The 18,654-nt window shown below is 43.1% G+C and overlaps 1 long non-coding RNA gene across 1 annotated transcript; it reads right to left on the bottom strand.

Moving 5' to 3' along the window:
* Nucleotides 1-3,765: 3,765 nt before the first annotated feature.
* On the bottom strand, nt 3,766-10,718 carry LOC142219315 (uncharacterized). The gene is made up of 3 exons (XR_012717549.1): nt 10,645-10,718; nt 4,771-4,835; nt 3,766-3,822 (listed from the first exon to the last, which is right to left on the bottom strand). It is a non-coding gene; the product is annotated as an uncharacterized LOC142219315 (long non-coding RNA).
* Between the last annotated feature and the right edge of the window lie 7,936 nt (nt 10,719-18,654).

Genomic DNA, 18,654 nt, shown 5'->3' with positions numbered 1-18,654 from the left:
GGCTCAGGGGTACGATGTGGCCGATATCCTTCCTGGAATATTCATGAGACTCCCGGAATAAGGGTGAACCTCCGAGAATCCCAGGGGAACTGGCAAATCGCCAGAGCCCAGGCAGCTTTCTATTATTTTCTATGAGACCTAGCCACTGTACATGCTACATACCCTGCATGGGATACATATCATAGCACCAGGATATTTACTCTTCTGACTTATAGTCTGTAATAATCTTCTTATAATAGGACATCATTTATTGCAATATATTCCAGATCATTTTCATTATGCAATTGTATGTTATTCATGGAAAACCCAATGAGAAAGGTGAGGATGACTGAAACATCTGGGGATTATATTCTGTATACTGATTGACTCTGTAAAGAAAACAATTGTATCCAATTGCTGCAGATTTAATATATATACCATACACAGTGGATGACGGCTGCATATTACAACAGCGGGGATCAATGATAACACCCCGGCCTTTTACGGAGTAAAGTGGTGCTGATTCTGCCACAATAACTCACAGCAGAATCAGCGCTGATGAAAAGACTCCCATTGAGTTCAATGGGTTCCATCTTCCGTGAGGAACACATTGAAATCAATGGGTTAAAAAGCCTCCCATTGATTTCAATGTGTTCCTCTTTTTATCAGCGCTGATTCTGCCGCAAGTTACTGTGCCAGAATCAGCGCCAACTTCCTCTGTGTGAATGCCCCCTTTTATAGTTTTCCGGTCCCTTCTTTGCTTTTCAGTCTTTGTATTGACTGATGTAAACACAAACAGATGCCAAACACAAGTGAGGGTGGGTTCACACCTGCGCCCGGTCAACGTTTTGTGGGTTTCTGTCTTCTGCGGACAGGAGATGGAAACCCGGCATTCAGCGTCCGCCCGTGAGCGTCTTCTGCTCTACGCGGCAAAACTGGGTTTTTTTGAACATGACACAAAGTCCTGCATGTCCGACTTTGTGTCCGGTTAGAAAAAAAAAATGGTTTCGCTGCGGAGAGCAGAAGACATTCAGGGGCAGACACTTTGCAAACCCATTCAAATGAATGGGTTTGAAAACTGACTGCCGGTTTCGGTCTCCTCTCTAGTTTCTCGGGCAGAAGACAGAAACCTGCGAAACGGAGACCAGGCACTGGTGTGAACCCACCCTCAGGGGGCAACTACTGACTTTTAGTCTATCATTTAATGGACCATCACAGTTAGGAAGACCTCTCAGCAATGATATAACTCCTGCATTATTCATCTGGAGGGATATGGACCCCCGCCCTTGGATATATTTATTCTTATAAAGGATCTCGGTATCTAATAAAGTGCAATTGATACCTATTTCTTAGAATTGGATCTTAGTAGGACTTTAGGGTAATATTTTAGGAAATCCTATGGAGACAAACACATGAAACCATTAATAGATACAACTGCACAAACAGTCTCAAGTCATTGTTTAATAATTTGTCTATTTATACCTAGATCCCATTGGTAACCGTGAGTCTAAAGCTTCATCGTATGTCCAAACCAAGGCAACAGCAAGCATGGTTATGGCGAAGAGGGCAGCTCTTCAATAGGAACACTAACTTACCCTATACCAATCTTGGAAATATTCTAATAGACTTATGCTGGCCGTACACTGGTGGTTTTGGCGCATTAGCTTTGGATGAAAGGCTTAATGGCCATGTGCCCTGGGTGCCATAGGAGGGTGTGCTAACAAGCCAATCTGCATTGACAAGGTATTTAGATAAAGGCTTAGAACAGCAAACTATGTGACTAAGTGCTTACCCTAGGTGAAGAAAAGTCTAGCAACACTTGTGATGTTATAGATTTATGTCATCTGCTACCATTGAGCGCTTTGTTCGTAAAAGTCAAATGTTGACCGAAGGCAATGCCTATAAGAAAGTTATTTAATATGCTGATTATTTCTGGGTATAGTCTTCTCATAAAGGATGACAGATCAACACCGATATGTAGGGGTCACTATTGTCATCACTTTATCAATATTCTGTTTACAGAGTTATCTATCCGACCCTCCAGTTGATAGAAAAATTTTTTTGCATAAATTCGTTAGTTTAAAACTCTAGGATTATGGGGGGAAAAATTCTGAACTACGTTATAACATTCTTTCCAGGAGGATGGACTGCAGGAGAAGAAATGTTAGGAAGGAGATCTAGGACTGTAGGAGATAAATTGTTAGAAATGTTTCCAATGTTGAACTGAGATTCCTTGGGCCCAGCCAGATAAATGGTTCTGTAGCCCACCGTCCATCAAACCGTAGGGAATAGACTATAGTACCATTCAAGCTTGGGTGTCTTCTGCTGGACTATTATTGAGTTAGAGCCTGGGCCCGCTGGATGATCCTCTTATATTCTATCTAGCCTGACACTGAATGTTGCAAACCATAACCTCAATAGGTAGAGTCATCGTGACTGTAGTGGCAGAGCTGTTATTACTGGATAACACAACCTCGACCGGTGTGAGTTCCAGGACTGCACTACAAAAACTGTTAGAACTAGGTTAAAACATAAAGATATTCAAGGACTTTCGGGGGGAAAAAAACTATTATATTTGTTATATAATATATTTAGAGACCTAATTGGTTTTTTGGATGACAATTAGGTTTGAGCCGATCTTGAGATTTCAGGATCGTTTTTAAAATCCGATTTTCGATCATTTTCCAGCCGATCCCAATTGCGATCGTGAAATTTGCTCGATCGCTGATTGGGATCCGATCTTTCCCGATCGCTCAACCCTACTGACAATGTCATTGACTATGTATAGTGATAAAACACAATCTAACGCATCTAAGGGTATGTTCACACATCAGTATGCCATCCGTCCGTTTGAATTCAGTTTGACACTTCAAAACGGACTGATACACATACTGATTGTATACTGACACCTTTTTATGCTGATAGCAAACGTTCTCCGTCCCCTAGAGGACAGATAAGGGGATTAAAAGTAGCAATTGTAAACAGAGTAGAGCTAAGGAGGACATAAGGACATATATTATATGTCCTTATCTCTACTTTGTTTACAATTGCTACTTTTAATCCCCTTATCTGTCCACTAGGGGACGGAGAACGTTTGCTATCAGCATAAAAAGGTGTCAGTATACAATCAGTATGTGTATCAGTCCGTTTTGAAGTGTCAAACTGAATTCAAACGGACGGATGGCATACTGATGTGTGAACACAGCATAATACTGACCACTTTTTAATCATTACGCTGGGTTCACACCTGCGTTCATGTCTCCGTTCTATGGTTTCCGTCTTCTGCATGGCATGGCAGAAGACGGAAACCATAGACCGGGTCTGGCCGTGAGCGGCGGTGAGCGTTTTAGGCTCTCCGCCGCGAAACCGGATTTTTTTATCCGGACACAGAGTAGTGCATGTCCGACTCTGTGTCCGGATTATAAAACCCGGTTTCGCGGCGGAGAGCGCAAAACGCTCACTGCCGCGCACGGCTGGACAGCTTTCTCACCCATTCAAATGAATGGGTGAGAGTCTCCTGCAGGCTTCCGTCTCCTGCATCTGTTTTATGCAGGAAACGGAAACCTGCAATAAGGACAGTGAACGCAGATGTGAACGAGCCCTGAGTCTGATGTCCAAAGTCAAGTCTGTCAATCCATTAGGTTTCATGTATAAGAGAACATAACAGCTCAGAGCCTTACAGAACTATTCGTACCACACCATACAGAAGTATATGGAGGTTTTTCTGTAGAGTACTACGGTATATTAAATGACTGAGAAACTCCATAATATTCTGTTTAGTACTTAGTGTGTTTGATGTAAAACAGGCTCAGGATTCTTTGTCTCGCTTGGCATTTTATTGTCCTATAATATAAAGGGAAGCACTTTATTACATAGTTGGTTTTAAAAGAAATGTGCCCATCCACAAACCACAGTCCTCTATAATTTGGACATCCATCAGTACGGAGATGCCCATGCACCGATCAGCTATATGGGGCCTGTTTTTGGCGCCCTGTATAGTGGCCGAGTGCTGTTACTACACCTTAGCTCTGATTTTGGTCTAAAAATAGACCACAAAATACAAATTACCAGACAACCCCTTTAAGGTGTGCACTAGAAATCGGGTCCTCTCGAAAATTGGTGCCCTAGCCAACTGACTATATAACAACTCCTTAAAACCAATGCCATAGAAATCCATGAAACACTTTCTGGGAGCATTTTCTTTTATCAGATATTAATCAACCTTGACAAAATACAAGACATAGAGAGCTATGTACACATTTACTGTAACATCTACTAAGCCACATTGCTATAGCTACGCATCTTTCCTTCTCATACAGCTCGTTGCATGCCAAAAAGTGACAGACACACTATTCAAATACACAATGAAAAGTTTGGCAACTATTGGAGCATTATTAAGGTGTTTACACACATTTCTAAAGAACCGGTCACAGACACTGCGTCTGATTTAGTAAAAACGTTCTCACTTGTCAGCATGGTGTTGGAACAATATTTATTGGTAGTATCGGGGGTGACAGAGCCTCCAGGGGTTCTGTGTTCAGATTTGTACACCCCATTTCACTTGAGTCGTATTTCCATATTTCTAAAACCCGTTTTTTAAGGAAATGGGGCATCAATTCAACTCTCTAAAGGTATGATGGTGCTCAGCAGAATGTTCTCTACTTGTTTTGATATTGAGCTACCTGGTGACAGATTCCCTTTACTGGTGGAGCATTAACCCTTACAATGTGTTGATTTTTTTTGTGTGTAAAATACCAATGTCTCCATGTACAATAGTACCTTTTCCATTACCTGCAATGTGTTGCTATGCAGGTGTCCTTTAAATGTAGGTGACTAGGACTTGCGTATTCAGACTCCTGTTGAACACAGAACAATACCCTTTAAATTGGTATTTTAAGACTGGCAACGTTACCATAGAACCATGCCTGGAAAGCACAACACTGAGAGGTTCAGAGGATAACAAGGCACACAAGACCCTGACCATTCAGGACATAACAATGAAAGACTCTTGTGTTTCCCTCTGTACACAATATCCCATTGTCAGTTATCTCTCTGTGAGATTGATGATGCGTCCATCTTCACAATATACATGGAGAAAAAAAGAAAAGCACATGCATTTATGATAAGTGTATGTTACTGCCTGTAGAAATAAGCAAGGTCAAGAGATATAGCTGTTCTGGTGATAAACAAAGGTGCCCATACACCATGGATTGGTCTTGGCTGAACACGCTTGTGTGGTTGACAGCAAACGTGAATGGAGAATGGGGAGAAAGTGAATTTCAGATATTTCTGATGGATGCTTATTAGAGATGAGCGAATACCATTCAAGTAGGTATTCGAGCGAATAATAAGGTATTTGACATATTTTATTCCAATTGAATACCACGCAGTAAAAATTTGTATGCCCTCCCACCTTCCCTGGTGCTTTTTTGCACCAATAACTGTGCAGGGAAGGTGGGACAGGAAGCAGGAAAACGTAGGCATCAAAAAGAAAAAAAAAATGAAAAAAGTTATTGGATGGTTAAATCGGGTGACCTCGGATTTATAACAATAGTTTCAGCCATATTCGTGTCAGATGCGTTTTGGTGAGCTAGGGAGCGACTGTTCTGAGGGTGAGAAAGAGATTGTAGCTTCGACTAGGCAGGAAAACTGAACACAAACAGCTCTTTTCAGAGCTACACTGCAGGAACAGCGTACACATACACTGAACCTGCCAATGATGCGTCAGGGTAGCATCAAGGGATGGGGACGGGCACATGGAAATCCAGCTGGGGATACAGTTCACAGTCCAGGTACTGGAGAGGGGCTGCCAGCAGTGCCCCTCGTCAGTAGCACAAGGGGGCGAGGATGAGGAAATCCAGCTGGGGATTCAGGCCGCAGTAGCTCAACTCCAATTATATACTGTAGTGGGGCAGCCAGCAGTGCCACAACATTAAGGGGGTGCAGGGTGTAGTGCTGACAAGGTCCGAGCACCAGAAACCTATACTAGGGTGGATAGCAGATATTGTGGATCTGCAACTAGCATGTCCTGTCCACAGTACTGATGAGACACAGATCCATGTGTCTGTGCCAGCACACAAGATCCTCCTCCTCCTCCCAAACCACCACCACCTTCACCGTAAATAAATAGTTGAGAAACCCCATTAATGTTTTAAGGCTCCCCCCAAGGGCCTGAATTTTTTTTTTTTTTTTTTTTTTTTTTTTAAGGGTCACCCCAAGGGCCAAAAACTATGCTGGTTAGAGGCTCAGATCACCCAAAGGGCAAAAAACACTGCTGGTGCAAGGCTGAACTAAATGAAAGGGCCTAAAACTCTGCTGGTAAAAGGCTGAAGTCACCTAAAGGGCCTCAGTCTCTGCTGGTAGCTCAGCTTAAGGGCCTCTAACTTAATTTGGATGGGCTCAGTGAAGGGCCAGAAAATTAATTTTGGAAGGTCTTACCACATCACACACACACACAATGACAGTTCAGGGTGGGGGCTGTTGGATTTCCCATTGCCTATTTCATCTGTGGTTGTCATGGGCAATGTGATTTAAAGGGGTGCTTGTTAATGTTTCTTTAGCTTTAAATTTGTGTTTCTGTCCATACTATTGTGGAGGAAAGAAGGTTTCCAAGTATTTTTCAACTTTCATAGAGGTTCTATTGAGTTTGTAAAGTGTCTAGTTGATGGGCTGTGATAGTGGGGTAATACAGGGACTTGGGCTTGTTAGATGCCCCCAGATATGCTGTCCCAGTTGCCTTCCAGAGGTGTTGGCATCATTTTCTGGGGTGTCATTGTGGACTTGATGACCCTCCTGAGTCGAATTGTGGTTTCCCCTGAAACGAGCATTTTTTTTCCCCATAGACTATAATGGGATTCGATATTCGGTCGAATAGTCGAATATTGAGGGGCTACTCGAAACGAATATCAAATCTTTCACTACTCGCTCATCTCTAATGCTTATCTCCCAAAACAATAAAGAGATCAGGAATTCTTAATCTTAATCTTCCTTGATGTCATCTGAGAATCAGGATGTCCCATACACATTGGTTGGTCTCCTAGTTCTGTCAAAGTCAGTGGGTTTAGTTGACTGTAATCTAATGTTTATGGGGGCCTTAGGGCTAGTGCACACGGGGCAAGAGGGGGGCGGATTTTGGCGCGGAATCCACCTAAAAATCCGGCCCCTCACAATAGAGGTCTATGTAGACCGCTAGCTATCTATTTTCCGCTAGCGGTTTGTTCCCACTCGCGGGAACAAAAAAAAGTGAACTGCCCTTTCTTGAGGTGGACGCCGCGGCAGAGATCGCCGCGACGCGTTCGCGTAAAGACAATCCCTCCAGACTAGGCCCATTCATTTGGGCCTACTCTGGAGCGGGAATCTGCGACTGTCAGAAATCACGACAGGCGCATTTTGGTCCTGATTCTGACGTACTTCCCGCATCAAAATCAGGACCAAAATACGCGGTCACTAGCCCGTGTGAACTAGGCCTTATGTTTACCTGAAGAGCTAGGGACTAACAGGGTACAGTTTGGTACAGACAGGAGTTAATGCACAGGGAATAGGGATGGTCTGTAAGAGTGATTTTAGGGACTGTGGTCTCTCCTGGCTTCTCTGCCTGATGCTGGTACTCTCAGTATATGGATTGGGTAAGATCCATCCATTATTTTTCTTTTCATTCATCTACGTAAACTGAATCCATGTTGGTTTAGTATCATTATTGTGATGCTTTTTAGGAGTATATCTTAAGAGTATTAGTAAACGTTAAGTGTTATATTTTTGCATCAGTGGTAATTTGCATTTTGATAGTTCTATTGTAGTTGTGTTGGTATCCCGTAAAACTTGGTAGTTTTCACACAAGTGCTCACATTTGTTGTATTTTTTTTTTTTTAAAGAGGACCTTTCCCCACCTCCACCAATCCCAGTTTTTAGCATCTGTTACTAGTTATTGTGCCACTGATACTAGCACAGCTGGAATTTTCTCTGTAACCCTCAGCGTTCCAGAGCAATAAGTGTAGTTAGTTTTGGTCCCTGATGTGTAGGGGGTGTGCTTCAGAGCTCCAATCAGAGGCAGCCAGTGTCAGAGCTCAGAATCACGTCCCTCGTTTGCTCCTGTCTGACACCGCCTTCTTGACAGTAAAAAGCCTAAATAATATATCAGGCACCAAAACTAACAGCATTGAGTGCTGAGCAGCACAGAGACGCTACGGGAAAAATCACGGGGTTGTACAGTGCTAGCAAAGTGGATTGGATTCATGCGAATCCCATCCCCACTTTGTGGAAAAGATCGCAACGCTGCAATTTGCAAAGCCATTGCGGCTTTGCAAATTGCAGCATGTCAATTATATCTACAGAAACGCTGGCGGCTTTCCCGTAGATATAATGTAAAGAGAAAGTCCGCAGAGGAAAACTCTGAAAAAGCGCTGCGGAAAGAACCGCAATGCGATCACGCAGCGGTTCTTCCCGCAGAGCTTTATCACTGCGTTTACGGCTCGTGGGGCCTTAGCCTTGAGTCTATGGCATTCAAAACATTAAATGACAAGTTTAACATTTGCTACATCTATTTCCCCAAATCAAGAATTACAAGCTAACCATTTATATGCCATGGCTGACCATATAACAGTATGTGGCCAGGTCAGGCCTGTCAGAGCGAGAAGTTTTTCTCTGGTATTTATGGAACAAACCCATTAGGACAGCATCTGGTAATGTGCTATGTTCCCTATAGAGAGAAGAGAAGAATCCAGGAGATTTAAGGAAGCCATGTACATTAGATTTGTAAAAAACCAAAAGGACCGCGCTCACAGGTCAATAGATTTATTGGGAAAAAACTGGAGTTCCCAATAAATCTATTGACCTGCGAGCGCGGTCCTTTTGGTTTTTTACATTTCTTTCACACCTGGTCCTTTCCTATTGGTGTTCCTGTGACGTGCTGCTCCCTCCACCTAGTCATCAATCTTCTAAACGTAACTGTGAACGGGATCACAGTCACATTAGGTGAGAGGCCAATCAGGTCTATTTGTCACTTGTGGGTTTTTCAAATTGCCACAGAATATTTATGATTATCTGCACGATGAGTGTGCTCGGTGTCTACTTTTTGTTCTATGTACATTAGATTGACGTTGGCCAAACAGGACCAGCCAAATGATAACTGAACGTATCGTAAATGTTCAGGAAAAATCCCGGCATCCGCGCTGCCTCAGCCCCGGTTCACATCTACGTTTAGGCCATTCCGTTCCCCTATCTGCATGAAATATATGGAGAGAAAAGTCCTACAAGCTGCATGTTGCGGAAAACGCATGGACCCCATTATAGTCTATGGGGTGCGTGTGATTTCCTTGCTAACCGCTTTCTAATGCATTCGGTATTCTGTTCAGGGGGTCCCCAAGTGGACTCCCCGAACGGAATACCAAACGCAGTTGTGACCAAGGCCTTAGATGAAACAATCTAAAGATACACCAGATTTGTCGTCCATCATCCGTCTCGGCGATAGATTTAGTCCCTTTCATATTGCATAAGTATAGGCTGGTCTATATAGTACTGACTCCTTAAGGATTTGTTGTGTTGTAGCACTAGCTTTAACTTGTCTTATGGGGGTAGATTTGAGAACATATCGGCAGTTTATATCAGATTATTTTATATTTCTATTTAGTCTTACATTGTTTGCGTCGCTCCTTTGTATCAAATCTTTCTCGGCTGTCAGTTTACACAAAAATGAATTCCTGTAATGTGTTTCCAGCTTATACTATCTTTGGGAAGTTCTGTTTGTCCAGTGTAAGTCTTATTTGTGAAGGGTTTTCTACTGTGAGGTTGAGAAAACAATTATGTCATTGGAGCAAATAACTTAAGAGCGGTGAATAGCGAGTGCAAATACAATGGTAAGAGGTGAATTAGAATAGAGGTGTTTGCTAGTGTGGAACGTGTTCTGTAAAGATATATCCTTGGTTTTACAAGACATGCACCTATCCGAAGATGGTACACTTCCATCAGAGCCATCTACAAAATGCCCATGCCTGACTTGGCCAACCAATGAATTTCTCATCCAAACAATGAACCTTTTCTTATAGCAACTGTATATCTTTTCAGATTCTGAGAATGTTGTGCTAGTGATTCCTATACATTGAGACACCGATATACTTAAAGATATTTATAAATCTGGCATATGTTAATGTTTGGTCGATGAGAGGTCAGTTAGGACGATTAATGTTCACGGTCATGTTCCATTCCATACAGATACACATAGGTATGTATACATAGTTACATAGTAGATGAGGTTGGATAAAGACATTAGTCCATCAAGTCCAACCTATAACCCTACAATCCCCTACAGTGTTGATCCAGGGGAAGGCAAAAACCCCCATGAGGCTCATGCCAAATGCCCCAATTCAGGGAAAAAATTATTTCCCGACTCCAATCTGGCAGTCAGTATAAAGAATGAAGAATCATATATCACATAAGCCGGTAAATCTGGCCGCGATGCATTTGGTATGTTATATAGTGTTAATATTATGTCATTTGTTCATTCAGCCAAATGGACTAAAAATCGTAGAACTGTAACACTGCGCAGGCGACGTAAAAGGAGCATTCGCTGTATTCCGTAACAAAACTGCTACAAAGTTGGTGTCTTCACCTAGAAGCGACCCGAGGTTAGATTAAGTAAAGGTTAAGTAAAGGAATGAAATGTCTAATTACCTGTAAATATAAAGTGGCCCAATCCTGTTCCACTAAGCAGCTATTAACATTGTATGTGATATATGAGACGTCCTCGCAGCAGCATGCGGACGCTTCCTCTCTAGCAGGAGCCCGGCTGGACTTGCACAGTCACCTCTACAGAGCTGTGTTTGCCTTCATGGCTCCGTCTTATTGAGACGATGTTGCTTGGTTACAATTTTCTTTGACAACAGTAAGACAACCCCCTCCTCCCCACGAAGTGCCAGCGGACATGCATTTTGAGATTTGCAAAATTCCTTTTTTTTTTTAACTTCCTGTTTAACCCCTAATTATCCTTTCTTATACATTTCCGTGGCTATAAATCATGGGGTTAAGGATTGTTTTGACCATTGTCAACGGAAGATCTAAAGAAAAAAAAAAAAAAAAAATCCAGCTTTTGTGTGTTAATACCTGACCTGAAAATACTGATGTCTGTCCAGGTCAATCTATTATACTGCAGAGGAATCTGCCTCAAAATCCTGACCAAAAAGACAGCTACCATTGATTTCAATGGGAGCCGGTCAGGTGTTTTTTCAGGGAGCCGTCTCTTCCGGCTCCCGGAAAAAAGAAGCGAGAGGCTCACTAAGGCAGAGTCGCCTCGCAATTCGGCCTGAAGACACTCCCTCCCCTGGACTAGGCCCTAATCTGGAGCAGAGTGCGCTGCTGGATGTCGGTGCAGTGCACTGGCTTTATCGTGGCTACCCGGTTTTTGGATTGGAACCTGAGGCGGCCTCAGGTTCCGATCCAAAAAAAACCATATGAACTTACCCTTAATGAAACAGATTTAGGCCGGGGCCCCACATGGCGAAAACATGGCAGAAAAGCCATGGAAAAATGTCAGCGTGAATGGGATTCTAGCGATATCAGGCTGTCTATTATACAATTCTGAATCGGTAGTGAGGGACCCCCATCTTTCATCTAGCTCTGGAGGATCTGACATGTTCTTGCATTACAGGGCTTTCTGTGGGAATGTGTTTTCCCCCTTGGTGACCACAGGGGTAATGAACACTTGCTGCCATGTTCCTCCACAACTTCCTGCTAATTACCTCGTCTCCTGCAGTCGTACACTGTAATTAGCCAATTTCTAAGGCTTTAGTGACCTCTGTACAGTCTTTTTATGGTGGCTGCTGAAAGAGACTTCTTCCAATTTGCAACTTTTTATGGCATTTGTTTCAAAGAGGATTGAAGCAACGTGCACTCTGCAATTGGGATGCCCTGGCTGTTACTAAAGAGCCTCAGTATCCTGACTGATCAGGGACATAAAAGAAGAACGGCAGGGGAAGGGAGCAAAGCTGAGTATTAGTTTTTTTATTTTTGTATTGGCACCAACTGACAACTGTGGGGGAGCTGTATACTGTGGAGGCAGCTAGAAGGGGGTAATAAACTGAGGGGAGGGTATTACAATGTGGGGCATACCATGTCAGAGTGACTGTGTAGAGGCAAAAAGAAAGATGGATGGGAAATGGGCAGACAGGAAGTGGGTGGGACTATATTTGTTTAAAGGGATCCTATCATTAAAACTTTTTTTTTTTTTTCTCACTAACATGTCGGAATAGCCTTAAGAGAGGCTATTCTTCTCCTACCTTTTGTTGTCTTTTCCACGCCACCATTCGTTTGAATTCCCAGTTTTCGTCGGTATGCAAATTAGTTATCTCACAGCACTGGGGATGGGCCCCAGAGCTCAAAAAGGGGGGGGAGGGGAAATCAAAACTTCAATGCATGCGCAAGTCGGCTCTGCCAGCGGGTGTTTTACTCTTTTTCAGAATGTAGTGGTGGACACAGAATGCATTCCCCCAATCCATTTATTTCAATGAGATACAGCCATGTACAATACTTCAGCCATTACAGTGAAAGAAGGTGGCTATGCATTCTGTGTCCACCACTACATTTTAAACAGGACTAAAACACTACAATTCTTTGGATTGGTGGTTGGACCCCATCAATAGCAATTTATCCCTTATACTGTAGATAGCGGATAAACACTTTTGTGGCGTAACCCTTTTAATCGATATGAGAATGTGGATGACTGATCAGCTTGCACAGCATTTATGAGCTCGCTCGCCCTATATCAGGTGTACTATCTGAACTTGTGTAGACACCTTTGACCCGCACAACAGCTTCATGTTTATTCAGCTTTACAGCTTTGTAGTGACATGTCAGCTCCTGAAATGTCTTTTAGCACATTTGTGTTCCAATATTTGCAGAGTTTTGTTTCTTTTATTTGAGAGACTGATCACCCAACATTACTGAAGAGAACACCCAGTCTGTAGGAGGTATACCACACGCTGACTACATAGATTAGAGAATTGTTTAGATAGCCTCATGAATGGTTATGTGAGATGATCCTCATATACGGACGGACGTGATAAACATAGAAATAGTCCAAGCTAAGCCAAACAAGTAGCTGCTCGGATACTTGGCAAGTAATCTGCATGTAACATATATCCTATGGGGGGTGAAGCTAGGGGGCTATGGACTCACGGGACAGCGATGTAATATTACCACTTTACAAATTGTTGGAGAGACCTCATCTGGAATATGCAGGTTACTTCTGGATACTAATTCATAGAAAGGATGTCCTAGAGTTGTAAGAGGTAAAAGGAGAGCCACCATGCTGATAAGGGAATGGCGGATCTCGGGTATGAGGAGAGATTAAGGCTAAGGCTCCACTTTGCGGAAACGCAACTTTTTTTTATTGCAGATTTTTTTGAGCTAAAACCAGGAGAGGATTGAGCAAGAGGGAGAAATATAAGATCTCCCTATGTAATTCCCACTCCTTTTGTGGCCATTCTTGGCTTTGACACTACAAAATAAGCTGCTTTGAGGAGAGTCGTTTAAGGGGAGATATGATAAACCTGTATGAGGCTAAGGCCCCACTGGGCAGAAACGCAGCGTTTTTGGGCATTGCGGGAAAAAAAAACCCGCTGCGTTTTACAGTACCAGCATAGTGAATGCAATTTTGTCTAATCCTAGCCCCACACTGTGCAAAAGCTGCGTTTTTCAAAAACGCAGCATGTCAGTTATAGATAGATTTCTATGGAGAGTGTGAAAACTGCTTCAAAAACGTAAAAATGATGTGTTGCGGAAACGCCTCATAAAAGCATCATAATCCGCAGACAAAAACTCACTGTTTTGCTTGGTTGAGGCTAAGGCAAGATGAAGCCAAAAACACAATGAAAAACGCAACAGAAAACTCATATGAATTTCCACAAAACTGAAAAAAAGTGATCAAAAACGCATGTACACGTGCAGTTTTTTCCGCAACATAAAATGCAGCGTTTTCTCAGTGGTTTTTTTTTTAGAAATGGAGCATACAAGAAATATGGGGGAAAACTTTTCCATGTAAAATTTCCTCAAAAAAAGGGGGCACTCCAACCTTCAGGAGAAAAGAACATATAATATTCAGAGTGGCAAGGCTTCTTGTAAATCTGTGGAATAGCCTACACCAGGAGCTGGCCACACCAGCGATAGCTGACCGCTTCAAAAAGGCTTAGATGCCTTTTTAAAGTAAAATATCATTGATGCTTTCGGAGATGTGTAGATGTTTTTTCCTGCATCGTCTCCGCCATGGGCAAATCACAGCATTCACGCGAGATAAGGCCCCAGCCTTAAGAGAAGTCGGTCACCAGAATCCAAAATATCAACTGAGCCACAAAGATACATAAGTTAGGGTCACTAAATGAATGTTGTTGTTTTTTGTCCCCCCCCCCCCCCTTTGCAGAGATATTGCTCTCTTTGTCAATTTGCAAATGCAATAAGCAGCACTGCCCTTATTACTATAAAGATATGTAGGGCTCAGTTGATATGGTGAGTTCTGAGAGTGACAACTAACAAGCCAGACAATTGCTAAGAAGTTGTCACAGCCTTCAAAGGAATATTTGCTGTTCAGAATTTAATAAATAAATATTCCTTTGGGATTTCTAATCACACACAATGGGATAAAATTTTTAAAACCTATACTAACTATAACAGAAAAAACCGTTCCCTGACTATATGGGAGCCTGGCTGCCAGACTCTCGCTCTGGTAACAACAACGAGTGACACAGTACCTGGTTTGTAGGTTCTGTTTGGACAGGTCAGCTCTGTCAGTGTGGTGCCACACTCCTAGTCCTGACACACAGACTATATCAAGCCTTAATTAGTCAGCTGACCTCCCTGGTGTGGGTCTTTACCATACACCCAGTTACTTTTCTTTCTGATTTGAGTCAATGTTTGACCAAAGGTTTACATATCACTAAGATACATGACGTGCATACTTGTGCACAATGGGATATGCTATAATGGATGCTTTCACGCTATGTGACTGACTGGCCATTAGTTTCCAGCAGGGGAGAAGCTACAGAATGTCGTGTTACTTTCCATACTCTAAGGGCTAGGGACCATTTAATATTAATCTGACCATCTCTCACTGGTACTAAATGTGTTTCTTAGATTCTTCAGGATTTCCGCAAAATAGACCACTAAATAAGGCTAAACCCTTCATCAAAAGTGGATCTTGTCAGCACCTTCAGTATTTCCAGCTCTTTGAAATACACTGATTCCAACGCATTTAGAATTTTTCTCTAGAACTCACCATTTCTAAATATTGGAACGGGAAGGACCAGTCAAGCCGCATAATACAGAGTTCCGATCAGAAGCGGACAGTGTTAGTTCTCAGAATCTCGCCCCACTGCCTGCTCCTGCCTGACATCACCCACTAGACAGCTGAGAGCCTGAGTATCATATCAGGCATGAGAATGAACTGCACTACTTGCTCAGGAATGGTGGGGGCTAGAGAAAAAATCCAACTGCTCCAGAATAGGAAGTAGTGGTGCAAAGGGCAGGAGTAGTTGGAGGTCTTCTTTAAGAAAAATATCTTTGTACTTATATTGAAAGGGAACCATGACAGCTCTTTCACTCTTTTTACTTGGCTTAGAGCAGGGCATTCTGTTATGTATACAAAGGAAAAAAGTTTCTACAAAAACCCCGTTCTTTTGCACTCTCCTGGGCAAGCAGCCATTTCAACTTCTAAAGTATAAACCTCGTATACAAACAAGAGACTAGTAGACAATTCCTGTCTAAAGTAGATTACGTAGATGCTGCAGCACAGATGGAGGGAACCGGAGGATGGAAGTAGTCGTGGCGGATGTTATGCCACCAGATAGGCCGAGTACACTCAACCATTCTCCTCAGTTCTGCTCCTATGCTGAACAACAATGAAAGGGGTCCTGCTGTGCTACCTGATGGTGGTGGTGGTTTCCCCCGGGTGCTTCCAGTTGGAGAGGGGACCTCTCTACTCTGAGCCGGTGTGATGGTGTTCAGAAGGACCCTGATGATGATGCTGTCAGGATCTTGATTTGATGAACTCTTTGTTTTGCCAGTACTGGTCCCTTAGTAAGATGGTGTTTTGTGTGTTTCTTGTCTGTGGCCATCTTGTTTCTTGCTTGTTGATTATTTGAACTCAAGCACCTGATCACTCAGTACCAAAGTATTGTGTTGAAGCCAACTTGTATCTGTCCTTGAGCCGGGATCGATTGTTCCTAATCGGTTCTATATTACTGGTTCATTGCAAGTCCCAGCTACTACTGCTGCACCTCAAGGTTCCAGCTACTGCCGCTGCATTGTGAGTCCCAGCTACTGCCACTACACTGCAAGTCCCATCTATTACCGCTGCATTGTACGCCCCAGTTACTACTGCTACACTGCCAATCCCAGCTACTACCGCTGCACCTCAAGGTTCCAGCTACTACCTGTTGCACTACAGACTCCAGCCATTGGTCTCCGGAAGCCCGGTAAGAAAGTCGTGACAGATGCAGGAACGACTCAGGAAGGCAGCTGTGCAGTTGAAACAAATTTTAACTTTACTCAGCAACTGAACAATGAAATAAGAAGCTTCCAAATGGGGGTTGTAGTCTCCCAGTATTCAACTCCCCCAGTTTTCGTTCTGGGAGGATGCCCAGCGATATTTAGACTCTAGTGCCGTACTCCACTCCAAAACAAACTTCACTCCTCAGTCTCCACCAACAGCAGATACTCGGGGCTGTACTCCAGGGTAATCCTGATAGGGGTCTGGTTACCTTGTGGAAGGTCCTGGTAAAACACCTCCTGTCCAAAGTAATGACAACTAATCTTCCCTGACTCATGATTGTCTTAAGTAAAGCCTTGGGTTCTTCCTCTTATGGGGCTGTATGGGGAACTTCTAGGCTAGTGTGCACTGACTCCAATTACATAAACTAGGCAACGGAGGCTATAATGGCTCCTCAGGGGACCTAAGTCTCCCAGACCCTGCCCAATGGCCTGTGGAAGGCCAGGGCTGCACCAAGTACAGGAGTTTGAATAAAGGGGGAACCACAGGGAAATAATAAGGGGAGAGCTGCAAATTACAAAGAGCACAGAATATATAGACATGACATAGAAACATCACTCCGAGGCACAAAGACAAACCCTTATAAGCAGAAGCACTCTGGGATTCTCCATAGACGCAGAAGCATTTCATAAAGGGGTTTAATCACGAATGACAAGTATCCCTATACACAAGATAATGGATAAGTGCCGAGAAGAACGAGGGTTGTTGATTTTTACTGTTCATGAAACTACAGATTGATCACATGAAGTGTCATTACCTGATATCATGCTGAGAAATACTAAGACCTGTATGGGGCCAGATATCTGAGCTGCACGCTGAAATATCACACTTGTTTTCTAGACAGAGACGCTATGGTGAAAGCGTATACTTTCCAGTCATATAATAAATGTATGTAACCCTTTCATTACATTCTGTTACCTGCAGGTTTTGTATTTGGCTAGCCGCTTATAAGAGATCTAAAACCGTAAAGGCATACATGCTCACATGGTTTTCCAGTCCATAGGGTAGATCATGGATATCAGATAAGTGGCCATCCAACACCAGGCAATCGCCTTCATCCTTCATTTTAGTGATAATACCAAACATATTGGCTATACAATGTAGATCTTAAAAAATAACTTCAAAATCCTGCCATCTTTGTGCTGTGGGGGCTAATAATATCTTATGAAAAATTATGTATAGAGGTAGAGGCAGCGATTATTCTATCTGTCCATCTCTCTCCCAGAGAGATGCAGTTTGGATCTTGCCAGACTGGTTATGTAAATACTATGCTCTGTGTATTGGGTGATGCTATCTTACAAGGGATGGGGACAGAGCGTCTGGAATCAGGGGCATTGTTAGGAAAGGATCAAAGACCCTTTTTAAGATAAAGGGACAAGAGAAGGGTAATTAAGCTAATTGTCTCCAACAGGATGCCTATTGTCTTTAGAATACCATGAGATAGACATCTAGGGTGTGTATTTGAGACGTGCTGATGGCTGCCATTTTGTGTGAAGTTTGCGGTCACCAGACCATGTGCTCACAAGACTCCATTTTAGAGTCCTCAGGGGGGTGTGACCTCTCTCCAGTTTCTTATCCAATAGATATGCATCAGGGCTATTGTTACAAACTTCTCCACCAATGGATGTATGCTAATTATACTAGCCAATCCTGTTCTGTCTATGCCATGTGATATATACTTTGTTCTAGCCACCATTAAACCAGAATCCATTTTGATACACGACCACCATGTGTCTTGTGGTTCTCCAGGCTAAGATGGCGGAGGCCGATCTTGGCCTGTTAATTAATTTTTCCTTTACAGACAGCATATCTCTGGGGTATTATGATTGACCTCAACAGTGCGAAAAGTTTTGCCCCCGTAGCAGCCTTAGAATTGGCACTTTGACTTTTGTAGCAATGCTGATTGATCTAGGGCCGTGATGGCGAACCAATGGCAGGGGTGCCAGAGGTGGCACTCAGAGCCCTCTCTTTGGGCACCCATCTGTGGAGCAAATTGTACTGTGTGGGGACCAGTGTGAAGCAGATTGTATCACAGTGGCCCCCACACAGTACAGATTATACTGTGTGGGGGCCACTGTGATACAGATTATACTGTGCGGGGGCCACTGTGATACAGATTGTACTGTGGGGGCCACTGTGAAGCAGAT

The sequence above is a fragment of the Leptodactylus fuscus genome, chromosome 10, assembly GCF_031893055.1.
Source record: "Leptodactylus fuscus isolate aLepFus1 chromosome 10, aLepFus1.hap2, whole genome shotgun sequence".
In the NCBI taxonomy this organism is placed as follows: Eukaryota; Metazoa; Chordata; class Amphibia; order Anura; family Leptodactylidae; genus Leptodactylus; species Leptodactylus fuscus.
The sequence above is the reverse complement of the archived record's forward strand: the minus strand, read 5'-3'. Positions and strand labels throughout refer to the sequence as shown.